The sequence below is a fragment of the Tenrec ecaudatus genome, chromosome 14 (genome assembly GCF_050624435.1).
Source record: "Tenrec ecaudatus isolate mTenEca1 chromosome 14, mTenEca1.hap1, whole genome shotgun sequence".
NCBI classification, from domain to species: domain Eukaryota; kingdom Metazoa; phylum Chordata; class Mammalia; order Afrosoricida; family Tenrecidae; genus Tenrec; species Tenrec ecaudatus.
The window spans coordinates 28,201,781-28,215,861 of record NC_134543.1 but is presented as its reverse complement, the minus strand read 5'-3'; positions in this window follow the sequence as shown (position 1 = coordinate 28,215,861).

The window sequence follows — 14,081 nt, the reverse complement described above, 5'->3', positions numbered from 1 at the left end:
CTTGAATAGAGGTCCAATGTCCATCTGCTATCTTAATAATAAACCTATAAATATATGTACCTAGGTCTATTTCACCATCATTATATATATATTTACATATGTACACGCCTGTTATTTAAACCTCTATAGATGTCTTTTGCCTCCTAGTTCTTTCCTCTATTTCCTGGTTGTAATCTTTACGGTTTAGATGGTCAGGTCTTTACTTTGCACACCTCTGAGTGGCTTTGAGCCACCAACCTTTAGGCTAGCAGCCAACTGTAAACTGCTGGCACCATTCGGGTTCCTCAATGCCTACATTAAAGTTGTTGCCCTCAAGGAGCTTCTGATTCATGGTGACCCCATGTGTCAGAGTAGAACTGAGCTCCATTCAGTTTGTAACAGTAGATATTTTGGAAGTGGGTGACCAGATTTTTCTTCCAGCATGCCTCTGGGTGGACTCAAACCTCTTTCAGTTGTCAACTGAGAGTTTAATTTTGCATGCCACTCAGAGACTCCCATGTCTGTATTGTTGGTGCAGGTCGAGCAACCTGCTATACAACACAATGAAATACCGCACCCCTCTCACAGCTATTGCTGTGCTTCAGCTTACTGTTGCAGCTATGGTGTCGACCTAGGGCATTGAGGGCCATCCTCCTTTTCACTGACCCTCTCCTCTACCACCCACAATGCCCTTCTCCAGGGCTGGTCCTTCCTGATAACATGTCCACATGACATGAGACGAAATCTTGTTATCCTTGCTTCTAAGGAGAATGCTGACAGAACGTCTTCCAAGGCAGGTTTGTTCCTACTTCCGTCAGTCCGTGGGTTAGTCAATGGTCTTCGCCTACACCATAGTCCAAAGGATCAGTTCTTCTGTGGTCTTTCTTATTCATTGTCCTGCTTTTGTATGCAAATGAGGAAACTGAAGGTCAGGTGCCCCTTAGACCTCATAGTAACATCTTTACCTTTGAACATTTTAAAAAATGTTTCATTAGGGGTTCATACAACTCTTATCACAATCCATACATACTTCCATTGTGTAAAGCACATCTGTACATTCATTGCCCTCATCATTTTCAAAGTATTTGCTCTCCACTTAAGCCCTTGGCATCAGGTCCTCTTTTTTTCCCCCTCCCTCCCTGCTCCCCTCTTCCTCATGAGCCCTTGATAATTTATAAATTATTTTGTCATATCTTGCGCTTTCCAATGTCTCCCTTCACCCCTTTTCTGTTGTCCGTCCCCCAGGTAGGAGGTCACATGTAGATCCTTGTAATCAGTTCCCTCTTTCCAACCCACTCACCCTCTACCCTCCCAGTATCGCCCCTCACAACCCTGGTCCTAAAGGTATCATCCACCCTGGATTCCCTGTGCCTCCAGCTCCCATCTGTACCAGTGTACATTCTCTAGTCTAGCCAGACTTGCAAGGTAGAATTTGGATCATGATAGTGGGGGTGGGGAGGAAGCATCTAGGAATTGGAGGAAAGCTGTATTCTTCATTGGTGCTACATCGCATCCTGACTGACTCATCTCCTTCCCTAGACCCCTCTGCAAGAGGATCTCCAGTGGCTGACAAATAGGCTTTACGTCTCCACTCTGCACTTCCCCCTTTATTCACTATGGTAAAATGTTTTTGTTCTGATGATGCCTTATACCTGATCCCTTCGACACCTTGTGATTGCACAGGCTGGCGTGTTCTTCCATGTGGGCTTTCTTGCTTCTGAGCTAGATGGCCGCTTGTTTATCTTCAAGCCTTTAAAACCCCCAGATGCTATATCTTTTGATAGCCGGGCACCATCAGCTTTCTTCGCCACATTTGCTTATTCACCCGCTGTGTCTTCAGTGGTTATGTCGGGAGGGTGAGCATCATAGAATGCCAATTTAATAGAAGGAAGTATTCTTGCATTGAGGGAGTACTTGAAGCCCAATGTCCTTCCACTACTTTAATACTAAACTTATAAATATAGGCACATCGATCTGTTTTCCCATCCTCATATATATATTTGCATATGTACATGTCTTTGGCTAGACCTCTATAAATGCCCTTTGACTCCCAGCTCTTTCCTCTATTTCTCTTGACTTCCCTCTGGTCCCACTATCATGCTCCGTCCCCACCTGGGTTTCAGCAATACCTCTTCGTTACATTACCCTCGATCACGCCCTAACAGGACTCCCACACCCTCCTCACCACCAAATTGGATCACTTGTTGTTCCCTTGTCCCTGGGTTTGTTAACACCACTTTCTTCCCCCACCCCCAACCTCCCCCTCTCCCATGTTTTCTCCTCCAGATTGTTCATCCAGCCTATCTTATTTAGACAGACCTGCGGAGTAAATAACATGCACAAAAACAAGACAGAGCAAAACCTAGCAACAATATACAACAAAGCAGCAACAAGCCACCGACAAAGAACAAAACAAAACACAACAAGAAAGAAACGCTTGTAGTTAGTTCAAGGATCATTTGTTGTCCTTTAGGAGTGTTTTCCAGGCCAGTCTGTTGGGGCACCACACCCTGGCCCCAAAGTCCACCTTCAGCATTCCCTGGGGACCTTGCCACTCCATTCCCTTGCTGTTCCGCTGCACTCCCCCAGTGCTTTGCCTCGGTGTGGTGGGATCAGGTCGGACGCAATCCCCACACTGTGTCTCCGGTGCTGTCCCCTACAGGGCCATGGATCAGTGAGGAGCGTCATGTCTCATAGTGGGGTTGGCCATGTGGTCCTCTCTGTGGACTGGCTGCTCTAATTGGGGTCATCATCCTCAAGGCCTGGTCCTTTGGACATTTTTGTTGTTGTTGTGGAGTTGTTTGTTTACTGAGAGGGTTGGGGCGCACCCTTGGAACATTTTAAAGAAGTCTTTTGCTGAAGGTTTACTCAATGCGATAGGCGGTTTGATTTGTTGACGGCTGCTTCCTTGGACATTGTTTGTGTATCCAAGGAAAAGACATTTCTTGAAAACTGAAGTCTTTGTTCATCATGATGTTGCTTATTGGTTCAGCTATGGCGAGTTTTTATTCTTTATCCTGGGGTGTAGTCTATGCTGAAGCTACAGGCTTTGATATTCGTCAATAAACAACTTGTAGCTTTCGGCAAGCAGGGTGTGTCGTAAGGTTGCTCACCAGTCTTCCTCCCATCTGGATGACAAGTTCTCCTTCATCGAATCCAGCCCCTTGGATTGCTTGTTCAGCATACACCTCACTCGCACGTAAAATGTTTTTGAAGATAATTGAACACCATTGCAGCAGCACACCAACAGGGACCCACCCGCAATTCAAGCTAGAGTCGGAAGAGGGCTTGGAACGAGTGATACCATGGCTGATGTCAGATGGATCCTGATGGAAAGCAGAGAATACCAGAGCAATGTTTGCCTGTGTTTCAGCGACTAGTCAAAGTCCTGCGACTGTGTGAATCCTAACAAGGTATAGGGAGTGTTTCAGAGCAGTTCACTGGGTTCATATGGAACCTGTATGTAGACTGAAAGACTGTTGTTGGAGCAGAACAAGGGGACACGGTGTGGTCTAGAGTCAGGAAAGGAGTGCATTGGGGTTGCATCCTTTCACAGTACTAATTCCATCAGGTGCTGAGTTAGTAATCTGAGAATCTAGTTTATTCCCACACAGTACCATAGAGTGGCCCTTTGTGGCTCTCCCCCTAAACCAAAAGAAAAGAAAGCTCTCCCTATGATTCTTTTAGCGGCCAGCTTGCAATGCATAGATCCCTGTGGGGCACACACGATGAGGTGATGGACTTGTAATCAAAGGCTGGTAGTTGGAACCCACTCAGAATTAACCCCGTGGAACCGGCTTCCATGAAGATGGCAGCCTAGAATGCCCATGGACATGGGGGCAGGGGGGGCATGAGTTGGTATAGATTTGGTGGCCATAGGTTAAACGTCATAGAGGATAATGCCAAAGAGAACATTTTTGATCTGAAAAGTTGGGTTTGATCTCATCGTTACAGCCAGTTCAGGATCCAAGGTTGCCTGGGCCCTCGAGTTCATCCTTCTTCATCTCCATCTTCTTCTGCATGGAAACCCTCTTCACTCCGGTGTCCCTTCTCTCACAGTAAGATGCTGGCCACAGGTTATAGTCTGTCAACTCAGAATCACCCTGGAAAGGAAGCGTCTATCCCCTTGGCCCCAGAGAAAGTCCTAGGCAGATCATCATTGGCCCAGACTGAGCCATGGGCCCGACACTGAGACTCTAATCGGCCTCTGGATAATTGACTCATTCCTGGAGTCAGTCTACTCAGACCACAGGAGTGGTCCCCCGAGGGAAACTGAGGCATCCTTAGAGAACAAGGGAGGGAGAATGCAGAGTAAGGAAGCGAACTACCCACCCCAGCTGCTCTCCCAATGGTCTCCATTTGAGCCACACACTACCCTCTCGAGTTGGGCTTTATTATTCTCAAGTTCCCAATAAAGAAGAAACAGAGAGGCCCGCAAAGGCGAGTCGAATCAAGCAGTTGGCAGATGGAGAGCAGATTTAAGCACTGAGCCGATTCCCAAACCCACAATTTACCTGCTTGCTGTGCTGGCCGCTCGCCACATCCAGTAGCCGGCACGGTGGTTAGCAAGACAGGGTCCTAGTTGCTGTCACGAGCTGAGACCTTGTGTACGTCAGCCGGAGACTTCATTGCTCGGCCCCTCCCCATCTTCCTGAACATGGGTGGGCCTTGTGTCGGCTAAGTGGGTCAGTTATTGCATGAAGGCATGCCCTCGTTTCCCCCGGCCCCCCACTGCCCCAGCCAGGATGCCCTTTTCTATCAATGGCCCCTTCCTGATGACGCGCACAGAGTAAGGAAGCCCCAAATCACAAGAGCGCAGTAAAAGATGCAAGTTAGAGGTTGATGAATTTGGTTGCAGCTTGGATGTGAGCTTCAGGAGCTGAGATGGGGCCAGGAGGTGGGGAGTAGAAGGGGTGTCAACCAGGAATTCTGGGGCGAGGTGGCAGGGGGATGACACCTGGGAAGGAGGTAACACTGGCTGGCGGGGGAGTGGGAGTCCTAGCAGATGCAGTGTACGCATCCTGGCGTAGCCTGGGGCCGACCGGGCTCTCTACAAGACTGTTCTGCCGTCTCCCATTTCTCCTGGCCAAGGGGAGAGCGCCTGCCTCTTCAGCCCCTTCCCTTCATTTCTCTTCTTGGCCCAGAGCTCCCAGACTTCATTCACCCGCACATTAAGCACAGAGCGTGCTCAGCCCCTGGCTGTGGAGCGATGTGACGCAGACAGCAGATGGCAGGGGTTTGCCTGGCGTTGCCTCTGAGCAGCTGCGTGACTGTAGGCAGGCGCCTTAACCTCTCTGGTTGTCCGTTTCTTTATGTGTAAAGTGGGGTAAAAAAGAGCCCAAGCTCGTAGAGCTGAGATCGTTCTTCCAACGTTCTCAGAACAAGTGCACGAGTGCAGAAAGGAGAGAAAGGCAAGGTGGGCTGAGCAGGATTGCCTGGCCCAGAGCAGAACGTGTCTCTCTCTGCTCAGGGACACCCCTGCAAAGCCAATGGCACGGACGGTGTCCTGTGGGCAGGCAGCCTGGGCTGTGTTTGATTGAATCCACTCTCGGAAGAGGGTTGGAATAGGAGTCTCAGAAGTGTTTCCATACAGAATGACTTTGAGAAAGAGAAGTCACTCATGAATTGGGTCACAAGAAAAGGTAAAAATGGACCCTATAAAATTCAGCCACTAGTAAAGCAGAGTCATTTTACATCCATCCTTCCATATTAACTGAAGATTCCTTGGGCATGGGAGGCAGCCCTACTGGCATGGAGGGTATGCGTTGGGGTGCTAACCTCGAGGTCAGCAGTTCAAAACTACTAGCCACTCTGGGGAGAAAGGTGGGGCTTTCTAGTCCCATAAAAAGTTACAGTCTCAGAAACCCACAGGATCATTTCTACCCTGTCTTCTAGGGTTGCTATGAGTCTGTATCGACCCAACGACAGTGAGGTTTTTGTTTTCTTTCTTTTTTGGGCATAGAGCTCTAGAAACTAAATAAACAAACAATAAATTCACTGCCATTGAGTGAAAGCTGCCTTACAGTGACCCTGTAAGACTGAGTTTAACTGCCTCTATTGTTTCTAAGGCTGTAAGGTAGTGGTTCTCCACCTTCCTCAGGCCACGACCCTTTCATACAGTTCCTCATGTGGTGGCAACCCCCCAACCATAACATTATTTTTGTTGCTATTTCATCACTGTCATTTTGCTACTGTGATGAATTGGGGAACTCCTGTGAAAGGGCCATTTGACCCCCAAAGGGGTCGCGACCCACAGGTTGAGAACCACTGCTGTAAATCTTTATATGAGCAGAAAGCCTCATCTTTCTCCTGTGAGCAGCTGGTGGGATCAAACTGCCGACCTGTGCTTAGCAGCCCCAAATGTAACTGAATACACCGGGTTATATCCAGCTATAATCTCAAATGTGACAGGCACACACAGATATATATGATTGAAAGGGGGGGGTCTTGGAATTTATCTTTTTGTGTGTTCTTAATGTTTATGTTCTTTCTTTTTAAAAATATTAATATATCATTTTATTGGGGTCTCTTATAACAATCCCTACATAATTGTATCAAGCACATCTGTCCGTATGTTGCCATCATCGTTTTCCAACATTTTCTTTCTGCTTGAGCCCTTGGTATCAGCTTGGGGATGCATCTTGAAGACCCTGACATATAGCTTGAGCCCCCGGAAGAGAGGAGCAGGCATTTGCCTGTTAATCATGCACATTAAAATTGTACATATACACACATGCCCCTTTATGCATGTATATAGGGGTCCCTGCATGATGTAAACAACGTGAGTGGCATTGACTGCTGACCAAAAGCTTGGTGGTTCAAGTCCACCCTGAGGTACCTTGGGAGAAAGGCCTGACAATCTCTTGCAAAAAATCAGCCAGTGCCAATGGAAACTGCCACAGAGCACAGTTCTCCTCTGACACACCACGAGTCTCCTAGAATTGGAGCTGAGGAGATGGTGCCCGGTGGTGCTGGACATATGGACATTAACCACGGAGAGTTTGCAAGGATCCCCAGCACACCGTGTGGTTAGCCCCTGGGAGGGGTGGACACGGGGACACAGGGCCACATCACCTCCTCTGTGCTCCCTCCCCATCACCTCCGCCCCCGTCAAGAGAAGACAGGACCATGGCTCATAGCTCTGAGTTGTCACTCCGAGAGGCTGTCTGTCTGCTCCTGTCACACAACTGCCAAGTGGGGGAGCCAGGGTACAAACTCAGGTCTGCCTCACACCTGTGTTCCGTCTCCAACAGCACGGCCTGCTAGGAAAGAGGAGCTCTCTCATAAAATTCCAGGACTTCATCCAGCACTTCTCTGCGGGCAGTTGGAATTTCAGCCGCCCTCTTCCCTTGGGGCTGAGACAAACGGGCCTTTCTCTTCCCCAGAGCCTGCGTTCCATGCTTCATCCTCTGGGGCTGCGTCCGTCAGTCTGTCAGCCATGGCCCTGACGGATGAGCAGCTTAAACAGATGATTGGAACCAAAGCCTGGAGTTCCTTCAGATGATGAGAGGCTTCCCAGCAGAGATAATCCCGTCACCATGGGGCCGGGTATAAGGCTGGAGGCCCAGGATAAGCCAACAGAGCTGGGGAGCACATCGGGAGGTTCAGGTGTCACCTATCAGGGAGGAAGAGTCCAGGCGACATCTGAGCTCTAGAGAAGTAGAGCTTCTGGCCTTCACTGCTGTGTTGTTTCAGTTTGAACCATTTTTCATTTTAGTTATAATTCACCTACAATAAGATATACTCCATCCAGGTCTGGGGGGTTGTTCAGTAGTGTTGGACAGTTCACACACTTAGGGTACGGCCACCCCAAACAAGAACATTGTAATCACCTCAGGAAGTTCTCCTTCCCTGTTCCAGTCAAGCTCCTACCCCCGCCCCACCCTAGATGCCCCTGACTCCTCTCGCCACGGATTCCGTGGTCTGGTCTTGGGCTTCAGCTCGGTGGGCTCACACACAGAGTCTTTCGTGCTGGTCACCTGATACTGAGGAGATTCATCCCCCTGTGTGTGCTGGAAGGTCCTTCCTGCAGCTGCAGAGGAGACTCCTAGGGGAGGGGTGGCCCACAGTGTGTCCCTGTCCATTCCAGCGCTGTCAAAGGGGGTCTGGACCTCCTGGTTGTTTCTGTTCCTTGGTTGTTTGAATAAAACTAGGCCGTGAGCATTCACGGAAGGCTTCCTGTAGCTATGGGGGTGTCCTCTTGGGTCAATAGCTAGGAGGGAAATGGCTGGTTTATCGCCAACCCAAGCCCAAGCCCACTGTCTCTGAGTTGATTCTTTACAGGGGTGGACGGCCACACCCTCCCACACAATGGCTGGTGGATTGTAACCTCAGCTCTGTTGCTTTGCAGCCAAGTGCTTAACCGCTGCACCACCAGGGTGCCCCTGCTTGTTGGTAAAACCCCTCCAAGCCCAAACTCACTGCCAGCAAGTCCATTCTGACTCATAGCGACCCTACAAGACAGGGTAGCAAGTGCCTCAAGTCCGCCTCACTTTCTAGCAAGCAAGGTGGTGTCATCTGCAGGTCACAGGTTACTAACAAGCCTTCCTCCACTCCTGATGCCATATTCTCCCACATATAATCTGGCTCCAGAACCCAGTTATTGAACCAAATGCTTGATCTGGCGGTTGGTGTGGAGGAATTGTGCGGATGTGGTTAACATGTCCACAACTGTTGACTTGAAGTAAGGACAATGCCCTCAAGCATGGCAAGGAGGTGCTGTGCCAATTACCCACGCTGGGGACAGGCAGGTTTGGCTCTTATCTGGTAAGAAGCAGCAATCTGGGTCCCACTCATGCCAACGAGGAGGATGACCCCGCAGGCGTCAGCATGTAGCCGTGCTCCGCAGGGTAGCGATCGCGGGCGGCTTGGGAGTAGGTTGCCAGACCTTTCTTCGAAGGCCCCCCTGGCTGGACTGAAACCGCCAGCCTTTGGGTTAGCAACAGAGCCAACGAACCCTGCCACGTGCGAGCTTGGGAACTGGTTTCGTTAGACTCTTCGGTGAGAATACATCAATACGAGGAAGAATCCACACTGAGGCCAAGTGGGTTTTTATAAAGGATTGGAGACGTTTCAGGTGTTACAGTGAACTGACCACCCACACGCGGCGGCCTGAGGACAGGGAGAGACCGGGACATGGCTGGTCAGAGAAGCCAAGGAGCAGGTGAAAGGAAGGGCAGAGGTCCTGAAGTTCCATCCTTTTGGGGCCTTTAGCCAGGAGGTGTGGTTGGCCCCATTGGCTGAATTAAGCCCGCCCACGTATACTGGCTCTGGGCCTGAAAAGGGGCCCTACGCATGGCGAGGAGCAAGCCTTCTGTGCAATGTTGAAAACGACCCTGTTGAAGAGTCAGTCAGGGACTGGCATCAGGGCCGCCAGGGACGACGGTGCAGGTGGTTCATGCTCAGAGGTGCCCAGCCCACACCTCGTGGCTGAGCCTGCGTCTCTGCCAGGATGGAGGATGGGAATGATGTGTCATTTGTTTACCCCTTCCAAACATGGCCCCCACCCAGGCGGCCATGGATGCTGGCAGCAGCCCTGCATCTGCACCACTAGACGTCCAGTGCCCGGCATTCAGCAAGCAGCTGCCCAACGGCAGCTATGACCTCGCAAACTGTACCCAGTAGCCCAGAAGGATTCTTGGTTGCAAGCAAGAGAAACTTGCCCACGGGGATAGTGAGAGCCCATGAAGATGGCAAGAGGAAGGAGCACCAGGCTTGGGGACATCAGCGACTGAGAAGGGGCCATGGGTGGGTCTTGAGACTTGAGTCACAGAAGCCATGTGAGGGAGCCGTGGCTGGTCTGTGCCCTACAGTCATGAAGGTAAGCATGGCTTCCACATCGCCTACATGCAAGAGCGTCTCATAGGCCAGTGCACTGTCATGTTCCCACCCCCTGTCAGGGACGGGCCAGAGGGGCCAGAATGAATCTGCTGAGCAAGCACTCCCTCCCCCCAGGAAGGCACCCAGTGGGCAGGAACTATGCCGCCATGCTGGATAGCCAGCAAAGTGACAGGACATCTGGGCTAGTTTCGAGGAGGGGAAACATTCTAATTTATTTCCGGGAGCCACCCCCCCACCGCCCCCATATATATAAAACTCATTGTTAAAATATGCCTAGTTGCAAAAAAAAAAAGGAAAAAGAGAAAAATATACACCTACCTGGTTGTCTGTTTCCAACCAGTGTATTCCAACTCTTGGCAAATCCCTGTGCGGCAGGGCAGAGCGGTGCCCCCGGGGCAGAGTGGGAGGAGACCACCAGGCCTCTCTTCCACGGCACTTCTGGGTACCCTCCAGCCTCCCACCCATGGGTGAGCAGCTGAGCACGTTCTTTCTGTACACAGTCCAGGGACTCCTTGGACAAGGTAGGAGGCCGTTCAGGTCATGCTGTCTCTCAAGTTCACAGAGGGAGGGCCAAGACCCCCAGACAGAGCAGGACCGTCCTCCTAGGCGTTACTTCAACCTTTCCACTTGGATAGTTGGGCCGAAAGTCTCATTTGCTGTTGCCCGAATCAAAGTGCAGACGAACCTTGCACTGGCATCTGTGAGCCCCGCAGCGTGAAGCGCGCGGAGGAGGAGCGGTGAGGACGGTGATGGCCATGTGGTGATTGAGGCTGACTGGGGGCCCCTTGGGGAAGAGCGGGGAGGTTTGATGTGCAGCGGCAACGTCTCCTCAGGCAGTTCTTCCCCAATGCCAGGAAGGGGTCAAGGGTCACCTTCGCCACCACATAGATGGCAGCCTGCCCAGATGGTCAAGGTGAGGGGGAGGGAGCAGTAAGGATCGAATGGGCCACCCCAGGAGCCTGTCTTTGAGCACAAAGCCGCCCAACAGAGAGGCCTGGACTTGGTGGTGTCCCATGTGCCCCGGGGCTGTGGGCTGGAAAGGCCCATCCCTCTCTGACACTCCTCCTGTGCTCTGTGTCTGCTGAAGAGATGGCCTTGACAAGATATGACAAAATAACAATCTATAAATTATCAAGGGCTCATGAGGGAGCAGGGAGCAGGGAGGGAGGGAAAAAAAGAGGAGAGCAAATGCTTTGAAAATGATTAGGGCAAAGAATGTATGGATGTGCTTTATACAATTGATGTATGTATATGTATGGATGGATTGTGATGAGAGTTGTATGAGCCCCTAATAAAATGTTTTTAAAAAAAACTAAAAAAAAAAGAGTTGTACAAGCCCCCAATAAAATGATTAAATTGTTTAAAAAAAAAAAGAGAGATGTCCTTGAGCCCCACACCCTGAGGTCAGGTGATCCCCAACAATCTGGAGGATGGCCATGCTTGCTCGATTAAAGACCATGTGGAGCTTCCTGGGCCTTGCCTGTGCTAAAGGTATCCAGGCCATCATGGCTTCCTGCCTGCATGCAGGCCTCACAGGCCCCGCTTTTCACCAGGCACCATGAGCTACACGCCGCCCCCTGGACCCCGACTTCTGGATGCAGCAGCAGGCATAGTTCTTGCGCTCTGAAAGCTTACAGTTCAGTGACAAAGCCCAACAATTCTTCCTCCATACCTGTCCCTTCCTGCCAGCGCCACCTCTTACCACCCAGACCTTACCTGCCCTGACACCCCGGTGCTCACCGCCCTCCCCCCACCCCACCTCCACCCCCACCCCCACCCCCCCGATCCTCCCTGCAGGCCAAAGCCAGGATGACAAGTGCCGGGCTGCTCATCAAAGACTCTATTGAGAGCCCGTCACCGCGTGCAGAAAGCGGTAGCAGATCCTGAACTCGATCCCTGAGTCTCAGCTCCTTGTCAGTGGGGCTCTGACAGCAGCAGTCACCCACTCAGCCCTCCACCCCTCTCCCGTCCACCCAGCTGGTGGTTGCCAGCCTCCAAGTACCACGAGGAAGACAAAAAGGGCAGGAGGTGGCGACAGGCACCAGCCATCACTCTGCTTGTTCATCAGAGGAGGTCAGGTGTGGCCAGGGGACAAGTGATTACTGTGCTATGGAGTCCATTGTGCCCTGCCAAAGATGTACTGACGTCTTGGCCTTAGGCCTTAGGCTCACGATGTAATCACGAGATTACATCCACTGGCCTTCAGTGGAACAGACAACCCACAACGCACTCTCATGTACGGCCATTGAACATTCAGTTGAAGTCATGCCAGTGCAGGATGGATCCTAAACCTAATCACTTCGGAGTTATAGAAAGAATCGCATGGACACATGGACACAGATAAACTGGGGAGGATAGACACCTTCTGGGGATCACGTAGGTGTCAAGACGCCCATTCTCGATTAGCCGCAGCCCTTACCCAGGACATTCCGTCCCCATCTGTGTGGACACACCCTATGGTTTTTACTGGGGAGACACTGAGGAGGGCAAGGAGTCATCCCGGGGGTATGAACTCTGAAGATGGGCCTGTGGACCCAAACCACTGAACGGCCCAGACAGATGGAAGGAGCTGCAGAAACTCCGTGCTCCGTGCTTTGGCTCTTCCATCCAGCACAGAAGCCTCATTGGCTATATCCTGATTGACAGGCTGGACTCCACCTCTAAACTCTTAATCCTCAGATTGACACCAGATTCTGTAACTACAGTATGGTAGTTTACACTTGTAAAAGCAGCACGCAGACAACCTCTAACACTCCCCTTCCTTCCGACACACACACACACACACACACTCTCTCTCTCTCTCTCTCTCTCTCTCTCTCTCTCTCTCTCTCTCTCTCTCTCTCTCTCTCTCTCTCTCTCTCAGCACCCCCAGCTGGAGAGTGAAGACACCTTTCTGAGGGAGTGAATGAGACCAGGAGAAAAGGCCTGCAGACACTGCCCCCAGCTGAGCTGTGTGGAGCCCACTGGTTGGCAAGTGTGGCAGTTACATAATCTGGTGCCAATTTGAGACTATTAAGAGCGAAGGGGTGGAGTTTAGCCTGTCAATCAGGTCGCAGCTTGATGACCTCATTGGGGGGGCGCAAAGGAGATAAATAGCTCACTGGAGGCCAGATACACTCTCTGCCTGCAAGACATTCCTGTTGACAAGCCACATGGAGCTACGCTGAGGGAGCCAGAGCCCTGGAGCTGGAGGAGACACGTAGAGACCCATGCCAGCGAGGAGATGCTTCCACTGCCACTGGATCCACAAGACTTTCCATCCACTGGCCTGTGACATTCCTGCATTCGGCGTCATTGCATGTGCTGCATGAGTCTGAAGAGGACTTTATAGATTGGTATCTACAAATGGTATCTATAAATCTACATATGGGCTAATAGCGGACATTTGGACTTAATCTGGACTGGGCTGGGTTGCTTTCTCAATATTCAACTGCTCTTTTCTTCTAACACATGAGTGTCTAAGAATTTGTTTCTCGAGTCTACCCAGACTAACACAGCAAGTCCTGCCATGCACACCCTTCCAGTCAGCCTTGATACTGCAACGCCACACTGAGTGTGGTGCTGGTTCTGTGTGGGGGCGTTGACTTGTGACTCCGGACACCTCATTGTGTTATACAGCACAACTGTTCCTCGGGGCATTCTTGACTGTAGTCATTCCAGAAACAGATCACCTGGCTGTGGGGTTTCTCCTGTGGGATTGTGGGGTGGGCTCGAACCATCAACCTCTTGGTTCCCAGCGTAAGCCATGTGTGCTACTTGGGGGACCTTTCCTCTTACACATTTGAAAAGCCTACTAAGGCTTAATAGATAATTGAGGAAAGCTTGTCATCAGTCTGTGCACTGAGGAGCTCTTAGCAGTTTGAAGCCACCAGCTGGCTTTTTCCAGTCGGAAAAAGAAGAGGCTTTCTACTCTCATCAAGAGTTACAATCTTGGAAATCCACAGGGGCAGTTCTGCCCTGCCCTACACGGTCACTATGAGCCAGAATTGGCAGTGAGCTGAGTGAGGGTAATTAACACTAATTGCCCCAAACAGGATAGCCCCTTATCTCAGCACTTCAGTCCAGAGCAATTGTTTTTACAAACTTGTGTGGATCCGGTGATTCCTCTTCAACCTTGTAATTCCAGCGTCTGGAACTCACCTCCAAGGTTGCCCAGTCGGACGGACGAGAGAGGGAACGGGCTGAGGAAACGTGAAATAATAGCTGAGGCTCTTCCAAGATTAATAGCAGACACAAACCACAGATCCAAGAAGCTCAGAGAG